The sequence below is a fragment of the Urocitellus parryii genome, chromosome 1 (genome assembly GCF_045843805.1).
Source record: "Urocitellus parryii isolate mUroPar1 chromosome 1, mUroPar1.hap1, whole genome shotgun sequence".
Taxonomy (NCBI): domain Eukaryota; kingdom Metazoa; phylum Chordata; class Mammalia; order Rodentia; family Sciuridae; genus Urocitellus; species Urocitellus parryii.
In genome coordinates, this window is record NC_135531.1 from 65469039 (window position 1) to 65494643 (window position 25605).

Here is a 25605-nt window from a genome sequence, read left to right on the forward strand (position 1 = left end):
AGCTCTTTTGGTCAATTTTACTTTGAAACTTTGTTAAAAGACAGATGTGGGCTTGAAAAAACTGTTTAATTAGCTGAATGAATGAACATAATAAGAAAATGTCAGGACCTCATGATATTTTATGTCAAAGGCAAAATTTGGTCTTAGAAATTTGAGGTTAAAAATGATTCACTCTTGACACTTAGTTTGTGTCACAGTTTGAGCAGTAAAAAATATTAAGTAAAGCAATATTAATATTAATATTAAAAATATTAAGAAAACCTGCATCATTGGTTTGAAATGGATGATTTCAGTTGTATTCATAATTTATGTAAGAAATTTTCATATTTCTTTTGTCAAAGAAAGTAAAGGAATATTTATTTGATTTACTAAATGATGGCATGTTTGACATACAATTCAGATTTGAATTATCCAAATTCTGATTAATGATGAGAAAGTTGTTTTCATCATTTAGAGAAAAATAATAACTATTAATCTCTATAAAAACAGAAAGTAGATTAGTCATTGCCTGGGTCTGGTATAGGAATGGGGATTGACTATAGTAATTATACAATATAAGGAAAAGATAATTAAGATTTTTTTCACCAAGTTTCATATAAATACTACCAGATTCCTTCTAGTTTACCTGATTATATTGTTCAAATATGAATTTTTATGTATGTCATGCAGTGAAAAAGTTTAGGTAGCACTGGGCTGAATCATATGACAATCTAGAATGCAGAGGCAGTAATGTCAACTGTATAGCTCCTAAATTCTGCAGCTGACAAATTTCAGGAATGGAATAAAGAGCCAGGATAGAGAGAGGGAAAAGTTTTAGGAAATAAACTTGCAAACTAGGCATATTTGATGGGTCAGGGTCTGATGTGTCTTATGTCTTAGTGATGTCATGGTTAGGATCAGTAGTAGTGGGGATGGGAAGAGGAGGAGGACTATGAGCCAAATAGCGTTCTAATGGCTTCTGAATAATAGAGCAGATATAGTTAATCCCAATCCTTTCTAACTCAGTCGTGGGGATTGGTCGAAATAAGTTAACTCTTGAAATCTATTTTTTTTTTAAACCCACTCATTAATGATTACCTTCTATCAAGTTCTATTCTAAGTGTTTTTCATGTATTAACTCAGTTTATATTAATAATGGTTGTTAATAGTCGCCATTATTATTCTTCATTATTATTATTTATTTGTGGCAGAACTGGAATATGAACTCCGGTAGCTTGGCTTTCAAGTTGGTGGACTTGATCAACTGCTCCATTGCTTTTCAGGTCTATAGTTACATTACTAACCTCCACTCTTCTTGTCAGCTCTCATCTCTGGTCTTAGGATAGATTTTCTTGGCCTTCACTTCTTCTATAGAAGATGTGGCCTACATCTATATGATGCATTGTAAGGCTTCCTCAGAGACTATGACTTGGATGTGGGTATCATCTTACTTCCTTATCTGTGGAAAAGATGAGGAATATAGTTTGACTTCAAAATGTTAGTAGAACATTTTCTCTGCAACAGCCCATGATCTATGTATCTGTGCTTTAGAATATGGTAGCTACTAGCCACATATGACTATTCAAATTGAAATTTAAATAAAGTAAAATACAATAAAATGAAAATATTGGTTTCCTAATTGTACTGGCTACATTTCATTGGAAATTATCTAGTTTTGGACAGCCCAAATAACATTTCCATTATCAAATATGATTTTATTAGACAATAGCATTCTAATTTGTTCATCTCCCCAAATTGGCCATATCAGAAATAAGAGCTCATTTCCTCTTGGTTTCTAACTTCTCATTTTGCTGTATTTCCAACTGGCCCCATGGATTCTGGCCTTTCTTCTATTGCAAAAGACAGTGATACCAGAAATTTATATATATAAAATTTTTTTCATTGTTGGCCATTAGTGGCTGGTTCATACAAGATTTGTTTCCTTTAAATTATCTCTGTATTACTGTTGTCCTTACTCTTTACTTTATCTTACAAATATAACAATTACAAACTGAGTTCTAAAAATTCCCTACATGACAGCCTAGCACACTTGGGCTATTAGTGAACTTGAAGGCATTTAGTTCTTTTTCTTAAAATGGTGCTTAGTGTTAAGAAGAGTTTCCTGCATTGGTTTAGTTGGATTCTTTAGCCTAACTTTAGGATTTTATTTTTATTCATGCCAAGTATCATCTCATTTTTGCCTGTTGTGACTTTTAAACTATTAAATCATAATTGGATCACCTGAAAAACCATTATTATTATTATTATACCCAGTTTTGATAAACATGGCTTTGTGGGTTGACTAAAAAGATCACATTCTACTTACCTCTTTTTCCTTCTGTCTTTCTTCCTTTCCTTTCCTTTCTTCCCCACCTACCCTCCTCTTCCTTCCCTTCCTTTCTTCTTTACTTTATTTGAAAGTGTTACCAGATTATCAGGATGCTTTAGAAGTAGTGAGTTTGATCTGAGCCAAATTATTTAAAATGTTTCAGAAATGGATAAATATGTGAGTAAGCACTGTGTAAATCTTATCAAATTTGAAGAAACTGACAATATTTAATCTGGAGAAAGAGACTATTTTAGATACTCAAAGGACTGTGTTGAGTTAGCAATATAGATTAGAAGAATTTATTTAGTTTTGGAGGAAAAGTTATCAAGGTTAGTTATAAAAAATATAGTGTGTTATTAGTGTACTCAGGGGAACATACATTGGTTATGAACACCTTGGTGCAACACCAAATAAGAGGTAACTGTAGGATATTTCCATTCTCTTGACCACAAAAGTGAAGTGAGCCAAAAACACAGTGGGAATTAAACGAACCAGGGTTAAGTTTTCATTAAAGGCTGTGCTGTGCATTTACCACTCCTGGTTGCCTTGACAACGGGGCTCCCTCGCATGCTAATGACATTGTAATGAGAAAAAAAAAACATGCAAATGCAGTAAATAGTAATTAGAGGCAGAGCCATACATGGAGTAGTGAGCTCTACCTTGGGAAGGTCTGGGAGGAGCTGGTGAAAGGTTTGTTCTAAAAACAAAGAAAGAGGTGTAAGAGAAGGACTTTGAGTTATGTATAAAAGGACTAAATGGAGCCTGCATAACACATACTCTAGCATTTATTTCCTACAGATACCTACCAGTGTTTCTCCAGCAGAATTTAGTTTGTCAGAAGTCATGTAGTTGTACGTGCACATTGTCTTCTTCTACCTGTTGGCATCCCTGTGTGGAAAGAATCTTAGCTGAACATTGGCTTAAGTTTGGAGCAACTGTAGTAGCCGGCTAGTTATAATGCCCTCTCTTCCCATACTGGGCAGGGCTAGGCCTGCTCAGACAAGGCTGTGGAGCCAGAGAATGTAGCCAAAAGTCTGTCTTCATAAAGAGAGAGACTTAATTCCATGTTGCTTTAGACATGGAATAGGACCAGTGAGTGACTATTAGTTAATATAAGGTATGATTGACATGTTATTATGTCACTGGAAATTTGTAAGGTCCTGCCTCTCTCAGGTGTGATAGACAGGGTCTTTGAGTTGCATCAATGGTTGGAGTCTAAAAATCATTGCTCAGTTTCATTCTTTTTATTTCATTTTGTTTAGGCTCTTTGATTTTTATTGACATATCTGTTTTTCTTGGAAGTGGCAAGAAAAAGTTATATTGCCTGTTTCACATTATCTCAATTCCTTGGTTAATTTTTTTGGCATCTGTTGAACCATAGGTCATTGAATAAAAATTCTCAGGAATAGCCATTGAGATCCACAAATTTTACTATTCTTTTTCATGTCTCAATTTAAAACAATGGCTAAGATTTTCACACAGAAACCATATATATCTTTGTAAAAAGTTTGTGTTAGCATATTATTAAAAATTCAAGTAACTTAGAAGTATATGTAAGGATTGGAGATGTAGTTCAGTGGGAGGGCATTTGACTAACAAGCATGAAGTCCTGGGTTTTATCCTCACCACTGTAAAAAAAAAAAAAATGTTTTGTTTTGTTTTGTTCGTGGGGTTGAACCCAGGGTCTCATGCATGCTAAGCATGTATTCCACCACTGAGCTATAGCCCCACCCCCATATATGGTAAGATATTTTTAAGTCCTTTCAGCCTGCTTGCCAACTCCCAAACCCAAACTTTTTAGAGATAACTACTGTTAACAATTTGAGGAGTGAACTTCAAAGCTCTTCCTGTGTAGTTCTATGTGTTATTATAGATGATAATATACAGTATTAAGACATTACTAATGGCTAACACTTATTGAGTGTATTGCTATATGCCAGACACTGTTCACACCTTTTCTTTGGAATATTAATCCATGTAATCCTTCAAATCTTCCTTTGAGGGAAGGGGAAAGGAAGTCCAAGAGAAGTTAAGAAACTTGTCCAAGTGGCATGCCAAATTTATATGCCAGAAATCTGCTTTAGAGCTTGTGCTTTCTCTCACCTCGTTATCCTATCTGCTCTGGGGTAACATATGCATGTATGTTTTTCTATATATATTTGGTATCAATGATTCTATGTAATTATTCTTCAAGTAGTTTATTTAATATTTTAGAAGTAATTCTATATCAGCAACTTTCCTCTGCTAGCTTTTAAAAGTTGTCATGTTTTATTCTCTTGTTTAGATGTGCCATTATTTGAACACTTCCCTATTGAGAGGCATTTAATTTATTATTGTAAATGAAACTTTAATAAATAGATAAGTAATACAATTTTATGCATACCTATATATTTATGAAGAATAGATCAAAGTGGAATTGCTGAATGAGAGAATATTCTCACTTTATATTTTAATAAGTAATGCAAAATTAGCACAATTATCACTTCCTTCCTAAACAATCTTTGCCTGGCTTCTGGTATACTCCCTCTCTATTTCCTCCCACCTCAATGATTGCTCCTTCTTGACTTGTTCCTCCTTATCTCCCAACTATTAAATATTGAAATGTCCCATGGCTTAATCTTTTGTCTTCTCTTTTCTTTTTCTTTTTTTTTTTTAAATGAGAGTGAGAGAGGAGAGAGAGAGAGAGAGAGAATTTTTTAAATATTTATTTTCTAGTTCTCGGCGGACACAACATCCCTGTTGGCACTTGGTGCCGAGGATCGAACCCGGGTCCCACGCATGCCAGGCGAGCGCGCCACCGCTTGAGCCACATCCCCAGCCCCTTGTCTTCTCTTTTCTAATTCTCCAATTAAATACTCTGCAGGAGAGCTTACCCAGTTCTTTGGCTTTAGATTATATATATTACTAGTATATTTATTAAAGTTTCATTTAATATATATATAATTTATAGTTTTAGTGCCTCTCTTGCTTTCTTGTCCCTGGACTTCAGGCTTTTATATCCATTAGCCTAATTGACATTACATTTGAATGTCTACTAGACATTGCTAATTTAACTCATTTTTACCTCCTTCCCCATGCTCTAACTGCTTCTTCCACATTATGCATATCTTAGTAAATATTAGCTTCCAGTTGTTCAGAAATAAGAACCTGGAGTTATCCTTGACTTCTTTCTCCTATAGCCCCTGTGAAACCCATTAGTAAATCTCAGTAACTGGGTTTATTTATTTTTATTATGCTTAAAATCACCTGCTGTATATGTGAAGGCAAGAACTTCTATTTTGGTTCATTGTTATAGTCTGAGAGCTTAGTATAGTTCATTGCATGAGGGAGATGCTCAGTATTTGTGGGATTAATGAATAAATTAGAAAATGGATATTTCCTTCCAGACAGACTGTACCAATTTACATTTCTACCAAAAGGATAGGAAGCCAGGCATGTTGGTGCATTCCTGTGATCCATGTGACTCAAGAAGATCATACATTTGAGGCCAGCCTCAGCAACTCACTGAGACCCTCAGCAATTTAGCAAGAATTTGTCTATAAATAAATAAATTTATTTTTAAAAAGGACTGGTGGTAAAGCATTTCCTCCGTTCAATCCCAGGACAAAAACAAAACAAAACAAAACAAAAACAACAAAAAAGAAAAAGTATTATAAATATGCCCCTTTTCTCATATACTCTATAAAATTGGATATCACTGTTATTTTTATTCTCAAAGAAAAATGAGATTATTTTGATACATTTTTCTCATTACTGCTGAGAATATATTCATACACTTATTGTTAATTGGTAGTTTTTTTTAGAAACATCTTGTTTATGTTCTTTATCTGTTTAACTGTGGGTCATTTATATTTTTATATTGATATGTAAGAGTAACATATTACGATTATAACCTTTCATTTCCTGTGTGTATTCCAAATATATTTCCCAGTCCATCACTTTTCTCTTAACTATGTTAGCAGTACCAGTTGTCATGTAGAAGTTTCTAATTTTTAATGAATCTTCCAGTCTTTTGCTTTATGACTGAGTTGGGTGTTTTGCTCAGGAAATCCTTCCCAACTTCTTTTTTACTATCATTATTTATTTTTATTATTCCCCAACTTCTAAACTATGAAAACATTCTCTTGTATTTTCCTCCAGATGTTTATTACTTTATTTTTTATATTTAGGGCTTTAATCCATGTGGATTTTATTTTCCAAGATTGTGTGATGTGGTAATGTAGCTTATTACTAGTGAGAAGAATAATAACTTCATATTGATTATTTGACTCATCCATTCTTACATCTCTTATCCAAAATTCTTTCTTTATCATATATTAAATTCTGACATATTTGGTGTTCTGTTCGACTTCTTTTCTATTCCCTGACTTGCTTTTCTTATCTGTCATAATATGATACATTTTAGTTGTTACCAATGCTATTTAGTTGATTTTGACTTCATTGTTCTGTTTTTTAAAAAAGTCTTATACATTTTCTTTTTCAGGTAAATCTTATATATATTTTTTCATTTTATCGTGCTGGGAATTGAACCCAGGGTCTTCCACATGCTAGGCTAGTACTCTACCACTGAGCTACATTCCTAGCTAAATGAATTTGACAATCACTTTATATGTTTCATAAAAAGCTTAGAACTTTTTCATGTCCATAAAATTATAGAGTTTTCTCCTTCTGCCTCTTCCCCATGCTAGGATTAAACCCAGGCAAGTATTTCATTATTGAGCTACATCCCCAGCCCTTTTTATTTTATTTTGCCTCCAGGCTGGCATTAAACTTGTAAAATTCTCATGCCTCAGCTTTCTGAATATATGGGATTATAAGTGTGTACTCTTGTGCCCAGCTGTAGTGTTCTCTTGATATAATGATAGGCATTTTCCTGAATATTTGACAATTTTTGTTCATATTGGGAAGGATATATATTACTCATAATTTTAACTGGTTGTTGCTATAATTGTAAAAGTTACTGATTTACATATGTTAACATTTTTCTTGGTCAATCTCTGAAACTGCTGAGAATTATATTAATTATTAATTACTCTATTATTTACTCTATTAATTTTTTAGAACATTCTCTTAGATTATGTACATAAATCATCTGTAATTTTATCTTAAACTATTTGGATCTCTTTTCTTATAAGGCTTAATTGTATTCTAGTAAATCTAAAATTTCAGTCATGTCAGTGCTTTGCTTTAATTGAAATGTTCATACTTAATCATTATGTATATTTGTTGTAATTTTTTATTAGTTTTTCTTTATCAACTTAAGAGAAATCTATTTGTAGTTTTAAGAGATTTTTTAAAAGCAAAGCAGTGGGAGTATGGAGTTCTGTTGTGTTTTTCTAGCAACTACCAGATAATGATATGGATTTCCCCAATAATTTATTATTTATAGAGATCAAACAGATAGATTTCTTATGTTGGACCATCCTTGTGTTTTTATTGTAAATCTAACTTGCTCCATGATGCATTATGCACTTACATGCTTCTTATTTCATTCTGATACTATCTCACTTAATATTGCCTTGATATTCTTATCTTTAATTCTTTTTTTTTTTTATTTTTTATTTTTTAAACCCATCCCTCCTGTATCTGTTACCACTGTGCACAGTCCTGGACTGACTTGATGCCTTTGGCACCCAATAATCACAGCACAGGGTGGAGGTCACACACTTTGGACTTCTTGACCCCATCCTTGCTCTCCTATCCCATGCCACACACCCAGAAATTCAGATGCATAGTGAAGCAGAGGCAAGGGAAGGACATGGTGTTGGAAGAAATTCGTTGTTATTTCCGGGTCAGTTTCCTACAGCTCCTCCATTTCCAAGATGGAAGTACTACTTGGCTTTAATTACCTGGGCTAGAGAAAGCCTATCTGGGAAGCCAGAGCTATCCCTTAGTTTTGGAAACAGCAATAAGAATCTGTGAAGTCCCTGGAACTGCAGAATGAGCCTTAGGTATCATGTCAGTAGGGTACAGCAGAGATGAAAACCACAAAATTCCACATCCCCAAATCGATGACTCCATTCTTCAGTCTTCAGGAGGGCTATGGAGCCCACCTGTGAGAGTGACGCTCAGGGATTAAAAGTTTCCTTGTGACTCAGACTTGTTCATACAGTGACTCCTTTATAGTGTTCCCACAATTCCCCTGGGAATCTCAGTTAAACTCCTCTCCCGCTATGGATACCACATTTGCTATCTTTTTCTAGCACTCCATTCTGAATTGTTAATTATCCTGCCTTTTCTATCTTCTTTTTTTTTTTTTTTTTTTTAATGTTTGATAAACTTTTATTTTTTTTAATTAATTAATTAATTTATTTATTTTATTGGTCGTTCATAACATTACATAGTTCTTAATACATCATATTACACGGTTTGATTCAAGTGGATTATGAACTCCCGCTTTTACCCCGTATACAAATTGCTGTATCACATCAGTTACCCTTCCATTGATTGACATATTGCCTTTCTAGTGTCTGATGTATTCTGCTGTCTGTCCTATTGTCTACTATCCCCCCTCCCCTCCCCTCCCCTCCCCTCCCCTTTTCTCTCTCTACCCCTTCTACTGTAAATCATGTCTTCCATTTGTATTCTCTTGACTTACCCCTCCTTACCTCTTATATGACATTTTGTATAACCCTGAGGATCGCCTTCCATTTCCATGCAATTTCCCTTCTCACTCCCTTTCCCTCCCACCTCTCATCCCTGTTTACTGTAAATATTCTTCTCAAGCTCTTCGTCCCTACCCTGTCCTTGTTTACACCCCTTATATCAAAGGAGTCATTTGGTATTTGTTTTTTAAAGATTGACTAGCTTCACTTAGCATAATCTGCTCTAATGCCATCCATTTCCCTCCAAATTCTATAATTTTGTCATTTTTTAATGCAGAGTAATACTCCATAGTGTATAAATGCCACATTTTTTTTATCCATTCATCTATTGAAGGGCATCTAGGCTGGTTCCACAGTCTTGCTATCGTGAATTGAGCTGCTATGAACATCGATGTAGCAGTGTCCCTGTAGCATGCTCTTGTTAGGGCTGTAGGGAATAGACCGAGAAGGGGAATAGCTGGGTCAAATGGTGGTTCCATTCCCAGCTTTCCGAGAAATCTCCATACTGCTTTCCAAATTGGCTGCACCAATTTGCAGTCCCACCAGCAATGAACAAGAGTGCCCTTTTCCCCGCATCCTCTCCAGCACTTATTGTTGTTTGACTTCCTAATGGCTGCCAGTCTTACTGGAGTGAGATGGTATCTTAGGGTAGTTTTGATTTGCATTTCTCTGACTGCTAGCGATGGTGAGCATTTTTTCATGTACTTGTTGATTGATTGTATGTCCTCCTCTGAGAAGTGTCTATTCAAGTCCTTGGCCCATTTGTTGATTGGGTTATTTGTTATCTTATTGTCTAATTTTTTGAGTTCTTTGTAAACTCTGGATATTAGTGCTCTATCTGAAGTGTGAGGAGTAAAGATTTGTTCCCAGGATGTAGGCTCCCTGTTTATCTCTCTTATTGTTTCTTTTGCTGAGAAAAAACTTTTTAGTTTGAGTAAGTCCCATTTGTTGATTCTATTTGTTAACTCTAGCGCTATGGGTGTCCTATTGAGGAATTTGGAGCCAGATCCCACAGCGTGTAGATCATAACCAACTTTTTCTTCTATCAGATGCCGTGTCTCTGATTTAATATCAAGCTCCTTGATCCATTTTGAGTTAACTTTTGTGCACGGCGAGAGATAGGGATTCAGATTCATTTTGGTGCAAATGGATTTCCAGTTTTCCCAGCACCATTTGTTGAAGATGCTATCCTTCCTCCATTGCATGCTTTTAGCCCCTTTATCAAAAATAAGATAGTTGTAGTTTTGTGGATTGGTTACTGTGTCCTCTATTCTGTACCATTGGTCCACCCGCCTGTTTTGGTACCAGTACCATGCTGTTTTTGTTACTATTGCTCTGTAGTATAGTTTGAAGTCTGGTATCGCTATACCGCCTGATTCACACTTCCTGCTTAGTATTGTTTTTGCTATTCTGGGTCTTTTATTATTCCATATGAATTTCATGATTCTTTTATCTATTTCTACAAGATATGCTGTTGGGATTTTGATTGGCATTGCATTGAACTTATAGAGAACTTTTGGTAATATCGCCATTTTGATGATGTTAGTTCTGCCTATCCATGAGCAGGGTATGTTTTTCCATCTTCTAAGGTCTTCTTCTATGTCTTTCTTTAGGGTTCTGTAATTTTCATTGTATAAATCTTTCACCTCTTTTGTTAGGTTGATTCCCAAGTATTTTATTTTTTGGGGGGATATTGTGAATGGAGTAGTTGTCCTCATTTCCATTTCAGAGGATTTGTCGCTCATATACAGGAATGCCTTTGATTTATGCGTGTTGATTTTATATCCTGCCACTTTGCTGAATTCATTTATTAGCTCTAATAGCTTCTTTGTAGACCCTTTTGGGTCTGCTAGGTATAGAATCATATCATCTGCAAATAGTGATAATTTAAGTTCTTCTTTTCCTATTTTTATGCCTTTAATTTCTTTTGACTGTCTAATTGCTCTGGCCAGTGTTTCGAGGACTATGTTGAACAGAAGTGGTGAGAGAGGGCATCCCTGTCTTGTACCAGATCTTAGAGGGAATGCCTTCAATTTTTCTCCATTCAGAATGATGCTGGCCTGTGGCTTATCATAGATTGCTTTTACAATGTTGAGGTATGATCCTGTTATCCCTAATTTTTCTAGCGTTTTGAACATAAAGGGATGCTGTACTTTGTCGAATGCTTTTTCTGCATCTATTGAGATGATCATATGGTTCTTATTTTTAAGTCTATTGATGTGGTGAATAACATTTATTGATTTCCGTATATTAAACCAGCCTTGCATCCCAGGGATGAATCCTACTTGATCATGATGTATAATTTTTTTGATATGTATTTGAATCCGATTCGCCAGAATTTTATTGAGGATTTTTGCGTCAAGGTTCATTAGAGATATTGGTCTGTAGTTTTCCTTCTTTGATGTGTCTTTGTCTGGTTTCGGAATCAGGGTGATGTTGGCCTCGTAGAATGAATTTGGAAGTTCTCCCTCTTTTTCTATTTCCTGAAATAGCTTGAAAAGTATTGGTGTTAGTTCCTCTTTAAAGGTTTTGTAAAACTCTGCTGTATACCCATCCGGTCCTGGGCTTTTCTTAGTTGGTAGTCTTTTGATGGTTTCTTCTATTTCCTCTATTGTTATTGGTCTGTTTAGGTTGTCTATATCCTCCTGGCTCAATCTGGGCAGATCATAGGACTCAAGGAATTTATCTATGCCTTCACTATCTTCTATTTTATTGGAGTATAAGGATTCAAAGTAATTTCTGATTATCTTCTGTATTTCTGAAGTGTCTGTTGTGATATTGCCTTTTTCATCCCGTATGCTAGTAATTTGGGTTCTCTCTCTTCTTCTCTTCGTTAGCATGGCTAAGGGTCTGTCAATTTTATTTATTTTTTCAAAGAACCAGCTTTTAGTTTTGTCAATTTTTTCAATTGTTTCTTTTGTTTCAATTTCATTAATTTCAGCTCTGATTTTAATTATTTCTTGCCTTCTACTTCTTTTGCTGTTGTTTTGCTCTTCTTTTTCTAGGATTTTGAGATGAAGTATGAGATCATTTATTTGTTGGTTTTTTCTTTTTTTGAGGAATGAACTCCAAGCAATGAATTTTCCTCTTAGAACTGCTTTCAATGTGTCCCATAGATTCCGATATGTTGTGTCTGTGTTTTCATTTAACTCTAGGAATTTTTTAATTTCCTCCTTGATGTCTTCTAAAACCCATTGATCACTCAGCAACCTATTGTTCATTCTCCAGGTGATGCTTGCTTTTTCCTTTCTTCTTTTATCATTGATTTTCAGTTTCATTCCATTATGATCAGATAAGATGCATGGTATTATCTCTACCCCTTTGTATTGTCTAAGAGTTGCCCTGTGACATAGTATATGGTCTATTTTTGAGAAGGTTCCATGTGCTGCTGAGAAAAAAGTGTAGCTACTTGATGTTGGGTGGTATAGTCTATATATGTCAATTAAGTCTAGGTTGTTAATTGTGTTATTGAGTTCTATAGTTTCCTTATTTAACTTTTGTTTGGAAGATCTGTCCAGTGGTGAGAGAGGTGTGTTGAAGTCTCCCATGATTATTGTATGTTGGTCTATTAGACTCTTGAACTTGAGAAGAGTTTGCTTGATGAATACAGCTGCACCATTATTTGGGGCATATATATTTATGATTGTTATGTCTTGTTGGTGTATGGTTCCCTTGAGCAGTATGAAGTGTCCTTCTATATCCCTTTTGATTAGCTTTGGCTTGAAATCTGTTTTATTAGATATGAGTATGGACACTCCTGCTTGTTTCCGCGGTCCATATGAGTGATATGATTTTTCCCAACCTTTCACCTTCAGTCTATGTATATCTTTTCCTATCAAATGCGTCTCCTGTAGACAGCATATTGTTGGGTCTTGTTTTTTGATCCATTCTACTAGCCTGTGTCTCTTAATTGGTGAGTTTAAGCCATTAACATTTAGGGTTATTATTGAGATATGGTTTGTTCTTCTATCCATATTTGTTTATTGATGTTACTAAACCTGATTTGCTATCCTCTTTGACTACTTTCCCCCCTTTACTGTCCTACCTCCCATTGTTGGTTTTCAATGTTGTTTTCCATTTCCTCTTCCTGTAATGTTTTGCCAAGGATTTTTTGAAGAGATGGTTTTCTAGCTGCGAATTCTTTTAACTTTTGTTTATTGTGGAAGGTTTTAATTTCATCTTCTAACCTGAAGCTTAATTTCGCCGGATACACGATTCTTGGTTGGAGCCCATTGTCTTTCAGTGTTTGAAATATGTTATTCCAGGATCTTCTAGCTTTCAGAGTCTGTGTTGAGAGATCAGCTGTTATCCTGATTGGTTTACCCCTAAATGTAATCTGCTTTCTTTCTCTTGCAGCTTTTAAAATTCTCTCCTTATTCTGTATGTTGGACATCTTCATTATAATGTGTCTAGGTGTGGATCTCTTATGATTTTGCACATTCGGCGTCCTGTAGGCTTCTAGGATTTGGGATTCTGTCTCAATCTTCAATTCTGGGAAGTTTTCTCGTATTATTTCACTGAATAGACTGTTTATTCCTTTGGAATGGAGCTCTGTGCCTTCCTGTATCCCAATGACTCTTAAATTTGGTCTTTTGATATTGTCCCATAATTCTTGGATGTTCTGCTCATGGTTTCTTAGCAGACTTGCTGAGCTGTCTATGTTCTTTTCCAGTTGAAATACTTTGTCTTCATTGTCTGATGTTCTCTCTTCTAAGTGATCTACTCTGCTGGTAGTATTCTCAATTGAGTTTTTAAGTTGGTTTATTGTTTCCTGCATTTCTAGAATTTCAATTTGTTTGTTTTTTATTACCTCTATCTCCCTGTGAAATTGATCTTTTACTTCCTGGATTTGTTTGTCAATGTGATCTTTCATTGTCTGATTTTGCTGTCTCATGTCTTCCTTGAGACTCCAGATCATCTGAAGCATATATATCCTGAACTCTTTATCTGATATTCCATCTGTTGCAGCTATTACCTCTTCTAAAGTTGAGTTGACCTGCATTGCTTGTGGTCCTTTCTTTCCTTGTCTTTTCATACTGCTCGCGTTTCTTTCTGCTTGGTGCAACTGTTGTGTTTTGAAATTTACCCCCTATTTATTTATGTTGCTCTTGTATACTTGAAAAGTCTCCCTTGCAGGTGCGGGAGGCGGCTGTGCCCCTACTCCAATTGGGGTGACGTGTCTACCACGCTGGCGGCTCTCTGGGCCTGTTCCGGGAGTGGAAGGCGGCTCTGCTCTGTCCCTATTCCAATTGGGGTGTCGTGACTACAATGCTGGCAGATCGCTGGGCCTGTTCCGGGCGTGGGCGGTGGGCTTGGCTGGCGGGATTCCACCTAATGGCAGTCCCTAACCTCCCTGCTTGCTAATTAATGGCTTCTCTGAGGCGCCACGCCTTCTGTAGCTGCGGGGCAGGCCGCGCGAATCAGTTGGCCTGGATCTCCGGGGTCCTGCTGCTGGCTGTTTTGATGTTGCAAGCTGTTGGAGAGTGGTGGTATATTCTTCAGCTTTCCTGGATGGTGGCCACTGACTGCCTGGATGGAGTGTCCGCTGTTTTGATGTTGCACTCTGAAGGAGAGTGGCGGTGTATCCTTCAGCTTTCCCGGATGGTGGCCGCTGACTGCCTCGGTGGAGTGTCCGCTGTGGGGGATGGGACTGTACCGCTTCCTTCCCCTTCTGGGATCCCGTGCTCGGCCCAAGGGTCCATGTGGGCTTGGCTGGTGGGGTTCCACCTAATGGCCTTCCCTAACCTCCCTGCTTGCCAATTAATGGCTTCACTGAGGCGCCACGCCTTCTGTAGCCGCAGGGCAGGCCACGCGAATCAGTTGGCCTGGATCTCCGGGGCCCTGCTGCAGGCTGCTGGGATCCCTGGCACTCTATCACTTTGATTTTTTCTGCTTGCCCCTCCCCCAGCGCTGGCTAGCCAGGTTTCCTTTTGGCTGCTACTGGGAGGAGGGGTTGGAGGTCAGGTGTCTCTGGTTTCCCCCTAGTCTGTATGGAGGCTCAGCTTGATACTCCCTCTCCCGGCAATCCTAGGAGAGATTTTATGCGAATTCCCGCTGTCTGGGGGGTGAGCTGAATGACACCGACCTGTTTTGATGTCGCACTCTGAAGGAGAGTGGCGGTGTATCCTTCAGCTTTCCCGGATGGTAGCCGCTGACTGCCTCGGCGGAGTGTCCGCTGTGGGGGATGGGACTGTACCGCTTCCTTCCCCTTCTGAGAACCCGTGCTCGGCCCAAGGGTCCGTGTGGGCTTGGCTGGTGGGATTCCACCTAATGGCCTTCCCTAACCTCCCTGCTTGCCAATTAATGGCTTCACTGAGGCGCCACGCCTTCTGTAGCCGCAGGGCAGGCCACGCGAATCAGTTGGCCTGGATCTCCGGGCCCTGCTGCAGGCTGCTGGGATCCCTGGCACTCTATCACTTTGATTTTTTCTCTATCTTTAATTCTTAAATACAATTTTCATTTATTTATTTTTAGTCTTTATGTAGTAAATTATTTTTTGGTTGCTTAAGCAATGTTCTCTGGCTAACCTAAACCAAAACAGGAATTTATTCAGGATATGAAGTATCTTAGCCTGAGTCTCCTCAAGAGAAAATAAATATCTTAAAATATTTATAATCAAACTATAATGATCTGGGTACAGTGGCACACACTGGTAATCCCAGACTCAGGAGGTTGAGGCAGAAGGATTACAAATTGAGGCCAGCCTAGGCAACATAGTGGAACACTGTCTAAAAAAAGAGTGAGAGAAGAAAAGGCAGCATTTTGTGAGCCACTATTCTATTTTGGAATAATTTCACCATAAGCACATGGAATGAAATGAATAATAATATAAACATCTTGTCATGGCTAATAAATGCATGTATGATCTGACTCAACCTTTTTACTCTCTCTCACATATACCAAATTCATTCCAGTGGCAGGATTTTGTACTAGTTGTTTCCTCTGTTTGGAATTCCTTTTCTTTAAATCACTGCATGGTTTATATGTTTACTTTATTTAGATATATATTTTACTCAAATTTTAACATTTCTGAGAGATTTTCTATGACTATTTGCCTGAAAAGATTTCTTTTATGCCTTTCCAATATCTATTTTATTTTAATCTTCAGTGACCTTATCACTTTGACATAATATTATATAAACTTTTCTTTATAATGTGTCTGCTTTAATTTAGCTCATGTTCTATGAAGGCAGAGGTGTTTTGTTGTTTTCATTGTAAGTTGTCAATGTCTTAAGATTATATATTTTATTGTTTATGTGTTTATTTTCTATTCCCCATAACAAAATACTCTTGCCAGGGCAGAAATTATGTTTGTTTTTCTGTGGCTTCAGTATTATACAGAACATAATAAACATTCAGTAACTAATTTTGGATATATGAATGAGTTTAGATGTAATACAAAGGAACTATGATTTTGAGGTATTTGTCACATATTTACCTCTTATTGTCAAAACAGAGGTACCTCAAAATTGGTAACAAACATTTGGTAGTATTTCAAATGTAAGAGAGTAACTGAGTAATAAATGCATAAGATGCACATAATTAACAAATAAAAAAGGAAAAATACAAAAATTTGACTAATCATATAGTAAATGAAATACATTAGAAATATAGAAATAAATTTGAATTGTTCTTAGATTAATTAGCTCCAAAAATCCTTGAAATTGGATAAAACACAAGATGATATTTAGGACTCTACTTACAAGGTTTTTAGGTCATTTAATATTCCACAGTTCACTATGCTGTATTTATTTATTCAGTATTTTTTCTCTGCATATTTCATTTCAGATAGTTTCTATTGCTGTCTTCAGATGTTTGTAGTGAACTTCAGTTTTTTATTAATTAATTAACTAATTTTCATTAGGTATATATGACAGCATAATGCATTTTGATTCCTTATACACAATTGCAGCACAACTTTTTATTTCTCTGGTTGTACACGATATAGTGTTGCACTATATGTGTAGTCATATATGTATCTACAGGAATGATGTCCATCTCATTCCACCATCTTTCCTGACTCTATGTCCCCTCCCCACCCATTCCTCCCCTTTGACCCATCAAAGTTCCTCCATTTTCCCCATGCACCCCTATTATGGATCATCATCCACTTATCGGAGAGAATATTTGGCTTTTGATTTTTACTTCACTTAGCATAATATTCTCCAATTCCATCCATTTACCTGCATATGCCATAACTGTATTCTCTTTTAATGCTGAGTAATATTCCATTGTGTGTATATACCACAGTTTCTTTATTCATTCATCTATTGAGGGTATCTAGGTTGCTTCCACAGTTTAGCTGTTGTGAATTGAGCTGCTATGAACATTGATGTGGCTGTGTTACTATAGTATGCTGATTTTAAGTCCTTTGGGTATAGACTGAGGAGTGGGATACTGGGTCAAATGGTGTTTCCATTCCAAGTTTTCTAAGGAATCTTCATACTGCTTTCTACATTGTTTGCACCAATTTGCAGTCGCACTAGCAATGAATGAGTGTGCCTTTTCCCCCACATCCTTGCCAATATTTATTATTGTCTGTATTCTTGATAATTGCTATTCTGAGTGGCATGATATGAAATATTAGTTTTGATTTACATTTCTCTAATTACTAGAGATGTTGAACAATGTTCACTAAGTTGTTATTCTGTAGGTTTTAATTGCTATTACTTCTGTTATTTGTATTTTTTTCAGTGCAGATATTATAGTTTTTATCTCTAGGAATTTGACCTAGGTTGTTTTTATATCTTTCATTTCTCTGTTCATGATTCTAATATTTTCCTCTACTTTCTGGAACATAGAATATATTCATGATAGCTATTTCCATTTCCTTGTCTCTCATTTTCTAACCTGCATAATTCTAGGTCTCTTTCTATTCGACTGAGTTTTCCTCTTGTTTAAATCATATTTTTCTGGGGTTTTTTTGCATGCCTGTTAATTTTTTGCTGATGACAGACATTGTACTTGCTGTTTTTTATTTCCTTTTGTTGAAACACAATTAACATCCTTGGAATCAATTACTTTTTAAATTGTTTATTTTTTCCTTTAAAATATTTTTTATTTTAAATTGATAAATAATAATTATATTTATAGTGAACAGTATGATATTTCAGCATATATACACATTACGCAGTGATTAAATCAGCATAATTTGCATATCTATCACCTCAAGTCTTTATCAGTTTTGGGGGGTGAGAACATTTTAAATTCTTTCTTTTAGCTATTTTGAAATATATAGTATGTTGTATTAACTACAGTCACCATGCTATTCAATAGAATGCAAGAATTGATTCCTCCAGTCTTAACTAAAATTGTGTGCCTCTTGAGTATTTTCTCCTCTTTCCTGGTTCATTACCCCTCCCTCTGAATTAGTTTGGATGTTTGAAGGACTACTTTTAAAATATGTTAGGGCAGGTCCTGAGCAGCCTTTATAATAGGTCTAATTGGACCACCTCTTAAAGCATTTCCTTTCTTAGGATGCTGCTTATTGCTATGCATGTTAGGACATCTTTCTATTTTGTCTGATGGGAATATGAACTATTCTTGGCCCTGTGTGAATTCTGAGGATTATTCTGCCTACTGAATTTTACTGTTTTTTCCCCAGGCCTCAGTAGCTTCTTTTTACACATGTATGTACATCTCTACTCAAAGAATCAAGGTGCTCATGCCCGTCTTGTGCTGTGTCCCATAAATTCTAGTCACTGTTTTTCCAGACTCAGAACTGTATCTTTTCAACTTAATGATACTGAGAACTCTATTTGAATTTCCCTTCCACTACTGTAGTATAGAAATTTTGTGTAGGCATTGAGCTGGGATACTTGTTGTGTTCACCTGTTTATTTCCCTTCTTCAAAGCTCACTGTCCTGCACTGGCTGTGTCCAGTTCTGAAAATGCCTATTTCATGTCTTTTTTTTTTTTTGGTTTTCTAGTTGTTTAAGGTGGAGAGTAAATCTAGTCTCTGTTATTTGATCATGACTAGTTGGCCAAAGAAGTACTTAGAATACAAAATTTTTTTGTAGGGTACCAAATCATCTCCCCTTCTATATGAAATTTAAGTTTAATAAATATAAATTTTATGCTAAGACATATTAGGTATATGATCATCAGTTCAGTTGGTCGGTTAACAACCCTAAAATTAGGAGCACAGTAATAAGAGAACATGATTGATTCATGAAGATGAGGGAGACCAAGTACTAGAGAAGGACTTGCTGAGGATTATAGTATGGGGTCAGGGGAGGAGATGTGCTTCTGCTGCTGCTGCTGAATGGAGTTTGGCCCCACTTTCACACGCAAAAGATTTTCTCTTCTTCTGAGCTATATTAATGCCACCCTATGGGAAGCAGGAGTTCTGACAGATAATGCAGAAGCAAAGGAAATTTTGTGTAAGAGCTTTCAACATGCACGGGCTTGGAATGAAAATGACTGGGAGGGCAGAGATGGTGATTCATTCTGGGAAATATGTCAAGAAACTTTTGTTGCATTAATAAAAAAAAAAGGCTGAGTGGATTATATCCTTCTTCTCTCCTTCCTTGTCTGCTGCCCTTCTTGTCCCTCCTCTCTGCTGACCATTTGAGTTTGCCACATGTCTGGTATTGATCCAAGTAGTGAATATTGAGTACTTTTTCTGGCAAACAGAATGACCTCAGTAAAGTCTTTAATCTCACATTATTCAAGCTCCATGTTCAAAAGCAGTACTTATGCTACTGTGTGGCTTTCTCTGAAAGCTGTCAGTACCCTCTGCCCCATCATGATCAAAGCTATTTTGGTTTCCAGCAGTGGCCCTGAGACTGTGGCCTGAGTCTTCAGGCTGGAGCAGCTTCAGAAGCTCTGGCCATGGACTACCTGACGTGGGCTCTTTTCCTCTGTAAGCTGTTTAGGTTGGGTGCAGGAACTGTGAGATTGCCTTTCTCCTATTTCTTCCTGAGTCTCCTCCTGTACCAGGTTAAATAGTGTCCTCCAAATTCCTGAAACCTTGTGCATGTGATCTTATTTGGAAATGGGGCTCTTTAAAAAATATTTTAATTTTTAATTTGTTCTAATTAGTTATACATGACAGTAGAATATATTTTAACACATACATAAATGGAGCACAGCTTCTCCTTCCTCGGGCTGAACATAGTGCTGAGTCACACTGGTAGTATAGTCAAATTCATTCCACTGTCCTTCCCATCCCTATACCCTTTCTCTTCCCCTCACTGTCCTCTGCACAATCCAAAATTCCTTTATTCTTCCCTCCCCCTGCCATTATGGATTAGCATACACTTATCAGAGAAAATATTTGGCCTTTAGTTTTTTGGATTTGGCTTATTTTACTTAGCATGATATTCTCCAGCTGTATCCATTTACCTGCAAATCTCATTCTTCTTTAAGGCTGAGTGATATTCCATTATGTATATGTATCACATTTTCTTTTATCCATTCATCTGTTGAAAGGCACCTAGTTTGGTTCCATAGCTTTGCTATTGTGAATTGAGCTGCTATGAACATTGATATGGCTATGTCACTGTAGTATGCTGATTTTAAGTCCTTTGGGTACATGCTGAGGAGAGGGATAACTGGGTCAAATGGTGGTTCCATTCCATGTTTTCTAAGAAATCTCCATACTGCTTTCTATAGTGGTTGAACCAATTTGCACTCCCACCAGCAATGTTTGAGTGTACCTTTCCTCACACATCCTTGCCAACACTTATTATTGCTTCTAGTCTTGATAATTGCCATTCTGACGGGAGTGAGAAACTATTGTTAGAGTAGTTTTTATTTGCATTTCTCTAATTGCTAGAGATATTGAACATTTTTTCATATATTTGTTGATTGATTGTATTTCTTCTTCTGTGAAGTGTCTGTTTAGTTCCTTAGCCCATTTATTGATTTTTTTTTTGTTTATTTGTTTTGTTTTGTTTTTGGTGTAAAGTGTTTTGAGTTCTTTATATGCCCTGGAGATTAGTGCTGTATTTGATGTGTGTGTAGTAAAGATCTTTTCCCATTCTGTAGGCTCTCTTTTCACATTATTGATTGTCTCCTTTGCTAAGAAGAAGCTTTTTAGTTTGAATTCATCCCATTTATTGATTCTTGATTTTTACTTCTTGCAGTTTAGGAGTCTTGTTAAGGAAGTCATGTCCTAAGCCAACATCATAAAGATTTGTGCCTACTTTTTTTATTAGGTGAAGGGTCTCTGTTCTAGTGCCTAAGTCTTTGATCCACTTTGAGTTGAATTTTATGCAGGCTGAGTGATAGAGATTTAACTTTATTTTGCTACATATGGACTTCCAGTTTTCCCAGCACCATTTGTTGAATAGGCTATCTTTTCTCCAATGTATTTTTGGTATCTTTGTCTAGTATAAGATAATCATATTTATATGGGATTGTCTCTGGGTCTCCTATACCATTGGTCTATATGTCTATTTTGGTGCCAATACCATGCCATTTTTGTTACTATGGCCCTGTAGTATAATTTAAGGTCTGGTGTTATGATGCCACCTGCTTCACTCTTCTTGCTAAAGATTGCTTTGGCTATTTTGGATCTCTTATTTTTCCAAATGCATTTTATGATTGCTTTTTCTATTTCTATGAAGAATGTCATTTGGATTTTAATAGGAATTGTATTAGATCTGTATAACACTATTTTTTAGTATTGCTAGGAAATGAGACTTTTGTAGATGGGATTGAGTTAAGATGAGGTCACAGTGGATTAGGACTGGTCCTAAATTTTCTATGACTGGTGTCTTCATAAGAGGAGGAAAATTTGGGCACAGAGACACAGACATACAAGGGAAAAGGCCATGTAAACACAGGGTGAGATTAGAGTGATGTGTCTGTAGGTTTTCCACAACAAGAGTCTAGTAAGGGTCAATGAAGAAGGACAGAGGAGGTAAGAAAGGGCTCTCTGGGATGAGCACCATAAAAGCTAGAGGGCCTAAAGAGAGAGCATGTGCTTGCCAATACATAGGTATTGGACTTCTAGCTTTTATGGTGCCCATCCCAGAGAGCCCTTCTTACCTCCTCTGTCTTTCTTCTAACCCTTTTCTTAGGAGTTAAACTGTTTAAGCTCAGGTACCTTTCATTTTATTAAAAGGGAAGGTTTAAAAATTATTTGTACTGCTTTGCAAGGATAGCATTTTGAAATCAAAATTACAATTTGCTATCCTGATTATTTTTCTACCATTAGTACTATCAAATTTGTTTCAATTTAATGAATTATAAAATTATATTAATTTGTCAATTCTCTCATCACAGCCAATGCTTTAAAAAGCAATAATTTGTTTGTGAAAGAAATACAATTTGGAATAACTCTAAAATCCAGAGGATGGGGAAGGCCAAAACTTGGGTCATCTGCATGTTTTTTTCCTTTTTTAAAAAAATCTGATATAGGAAAAGCAAAACTAAATCTTTGAAAACATTTCAATGAGAGTAAACAGAAGAAATATGGTAAAGTTTCTACAAACTTAAATTGTAAGAAGGAATGAAAAGAGAAAAGAATTGGTTTTCTACAGCAGCTCCCCATATCCCCTCCAATCAGTTATAACATCTGTTGGCCATTCCTCTGGCACAAATAAGCAAGAATGCTCTGGGAGCCAAAACCAAATTGTTTAATATAATAAAAAGTATGAGGGCACACATGGAGGTCCCACATCTATGAACTGAAAATTGAAAACTCAAAATGGGCCAGTTGGAAAACCTGAAAACAAAATATTATTAAAAAATAAAAGAAAAAAAGAAACTGCTTAATAGTGAAATCTAACATTGTAGAGCTATCTGGTGAAAGTGTTAATAAGGAAAATGAGACCTCATTATATATTAAACTTACTTTTAGTGCTTTGACTCCAAGAAGGGGAAAGGATTTAGCATTATTTAAACTGTAATCATTGTTTAAAAACTTGTGTAAGATAAGCAGGCTATGAGAGTACAATATATGTAAACACACATGCATGTATACTCCCCCCCCAAATAAGGTCACCAAATTGCCTTCAGTGACCTTTTCTGCCCTGACAGGGGGCTCATTTTCTTCTGCTACTTTTTCCCTAGAGCCACTGACCTTGCTGTGCTCTGACCTGCATCAGGGAACTGGAGAAGGCTATGTTCTACTGCTCATCAAGGAAGTCAGGAAGTAGCTGGAGGTGAAAGGAAGGGAGACTCTGCAGGTCTGAGAGTCCTGCCAGGAAAAGGGTGTCAGGAATATTGTAAGAAAACTAACTTCTTATACAAATGAGCACAGTGCTAGGGTTCTCAGCATGGCTTTATTGAGTGGAATTGAAAATTGAAAATCCTAAGTGGCATCAAACACTGTCTACTTGAAAAAAAAAGTGAAGGTATGCTATAATTAGGTACTAACCTAAGGAAGAAGTATTGGCCTCATTTTGGTTTAGCACCTAGAGGGTTAGTTCACAAAGGAAAGAAAATAAAAACAAAATTAGCTTTGTTTGCCAGAACGTTTCGTGGTTCTTAGAATCATATTGATCACAGAGTGGAATGGAAGTTTTAATGAATTTTTCTTACTCCTGACCTGGATCTAAGTATCCCTAGTGCACTATTACTTTTTCTTTTCTGGGTTGAGTCTTTATTTTACTTTATTTAATTATTACAAGAAAAAAAACAATACATAATCACTGTAAAAATTTTAACAGTATTTAGATGTATAAACTAAATGTCAAGATTTTTCCTTCTCCCCCCTCCTGCTGACCTAATTATATGCAAATATACATATATAAATTTATATATACATTTCCATAAATGTGATCATTGCTCTATAACCTAGTTTTTCTTTTTTCAATAATTAAAAAATATATAGCACCAATTTTAAAATTATTGAAAAAAGAAAAGTTATAGAACAATGATTATATATATATATATACATATATATATATATATACATAAAAGTAGAATTCAAGTTGAGGCTATAGCTCAGTGGCAGAGCACTTTCATTGCATTTTGTGGGGCACTGGGTTCAGTCCTTAGTACTGCATAAAAATAAACAAACAAAATAGAGGCATGTTGTCTATTTACTACTACAAAAAGATTTTTTAAAAAGTGGAATTAACTGTGGTATATTTATACATGATCAAATTCGTTCTGCACTTCCTTCCCTTTCCTGTACCCCTTTCTTGCCCCTCAGTCTCCTTTTTCCTCTACTCCACTGATGTTTCCTTTATCCTAATGATAACTGATCCCTCCCCCTTGTTTCTTCTAACTTTGCTCTACATATGAGAAAACCATTAGACCCTTGATTTTCTGAGTCTGGCTTATTTCACTTAGCATGATGTTATCCACTTCCATCCATTTATCAAAAAGTGCTATAATTTCATTCTTCTTTAGGACTGAGTAAAACTCCATTGTGTGTACATACCACATTTTCTTAATCTAGTCATCTGTTGAAAGGCATCTGGGCTGGTTCCAAAACTTGGCTATTGTAAATTGTGCTGCTATAAACGTTGATGTGTTGTATCACTCCAGAATATTGATTTTAGTTCTTTTTAAAAAATTTTTTGTAGTTATAGATGGATACAATACCTTTATTTTATTTGTTTATCTTTATGTGGTGCCAGGGATCGAACCCAGTGCCTCACGCATGCTAGGCAAGTGCTCTGCCACTGAGCCACAACCCCAGTCCCTGGTTTTAGTTCTTTTGGATAAATACTGAGGAGTGGGATAGCTAGGTCATATAGTGTGCAACCTACTTTTTCCACCTAACATTACATCATTGACCTCTTTCTTTGTGAGTATATACACAATTATCTCATTATTTCTAATAGCTGCATAATAATACATCATATGAATTGTTTTGTTTAATGGTGTCTATTGATGATAAATAATTCCTTATGTTCATAGTTATACCTATAACTTTAAGTAATATACTTCTTTTTGATTTCCCATCTATGGATAATAACTGATTGCTTTTGTGATATTGAGGTAGTGTACTTATGCTACCCCCACTTCCTTCTTTTTCTTTTTCCCAGCTTTTTGATTGTATTATTATTATTATTATTATTAAATATTTTATTTTAGTTGTAGGTGGACACAATATCTTTATTTTATTTATGTGGTGCTGAAGATCAAATCCAGGGCCCCACGCATGTAAGACGAATGCTTTACCACTGAGCCCCAGCCCCAGCCCTATATTGTTATTTTTATATTGTCAGGACTTATAATATTTTGATTCTGCTCAGTGACTCTAATTTAGTCCTAGTGCTTTGTTTATAGGTTGATTAGAAATTTAAACCTAAGACAAACATGTAATGAGTCAGCTTATGTAAATATGATTCATGGCAGCATTACAAATTGGGATAGAAACAGGATCATCTTTTGTCACACTGGACAGAGACTATTTCATGTCAAAATTCTACAAATTCTGTTAGTTTCATACCATGACCATGCTGATAGCTCTTTTAAACTGGGCAAAGGCAGAGAACTTCTATCAAGGTTCAATTATCATGATTTGTGTGTGTGTGTGTGTGGGGGGGTAGTGTGGTTTAATTCCCAGTTAGTGAACAAATGGGTTCAATAGGGATTCAAAAAATTAGATTACACAAATAAAAGCAATTATTATGGGTTATTTTACACAGCTGGTGAAGCAAGGGGAGTATCTGTCTTTAGTAAACTGAACACATACACAAGATCATAGGACAGGCCCGACTTCCTCAGATGGAACTTATTATCTGAGGTGTATCTTCAACACTGCACCCTGGCAAGTTCTGAGGT

General features: G+C 36.1%; 1 protein-coding gene across 2 annotated transcripts in view; it reads left to right on the forward strand.

Annotated features, from left to right (window-relative positions):
* Atg10 (autophagy related 10) overlaps window positions 1–25605 on the forward strand; it is a 289841-nt gene that overhangs the window by 51378 nt on the left and 212858 nt on the right. The window lies entirely within an intron of this gene.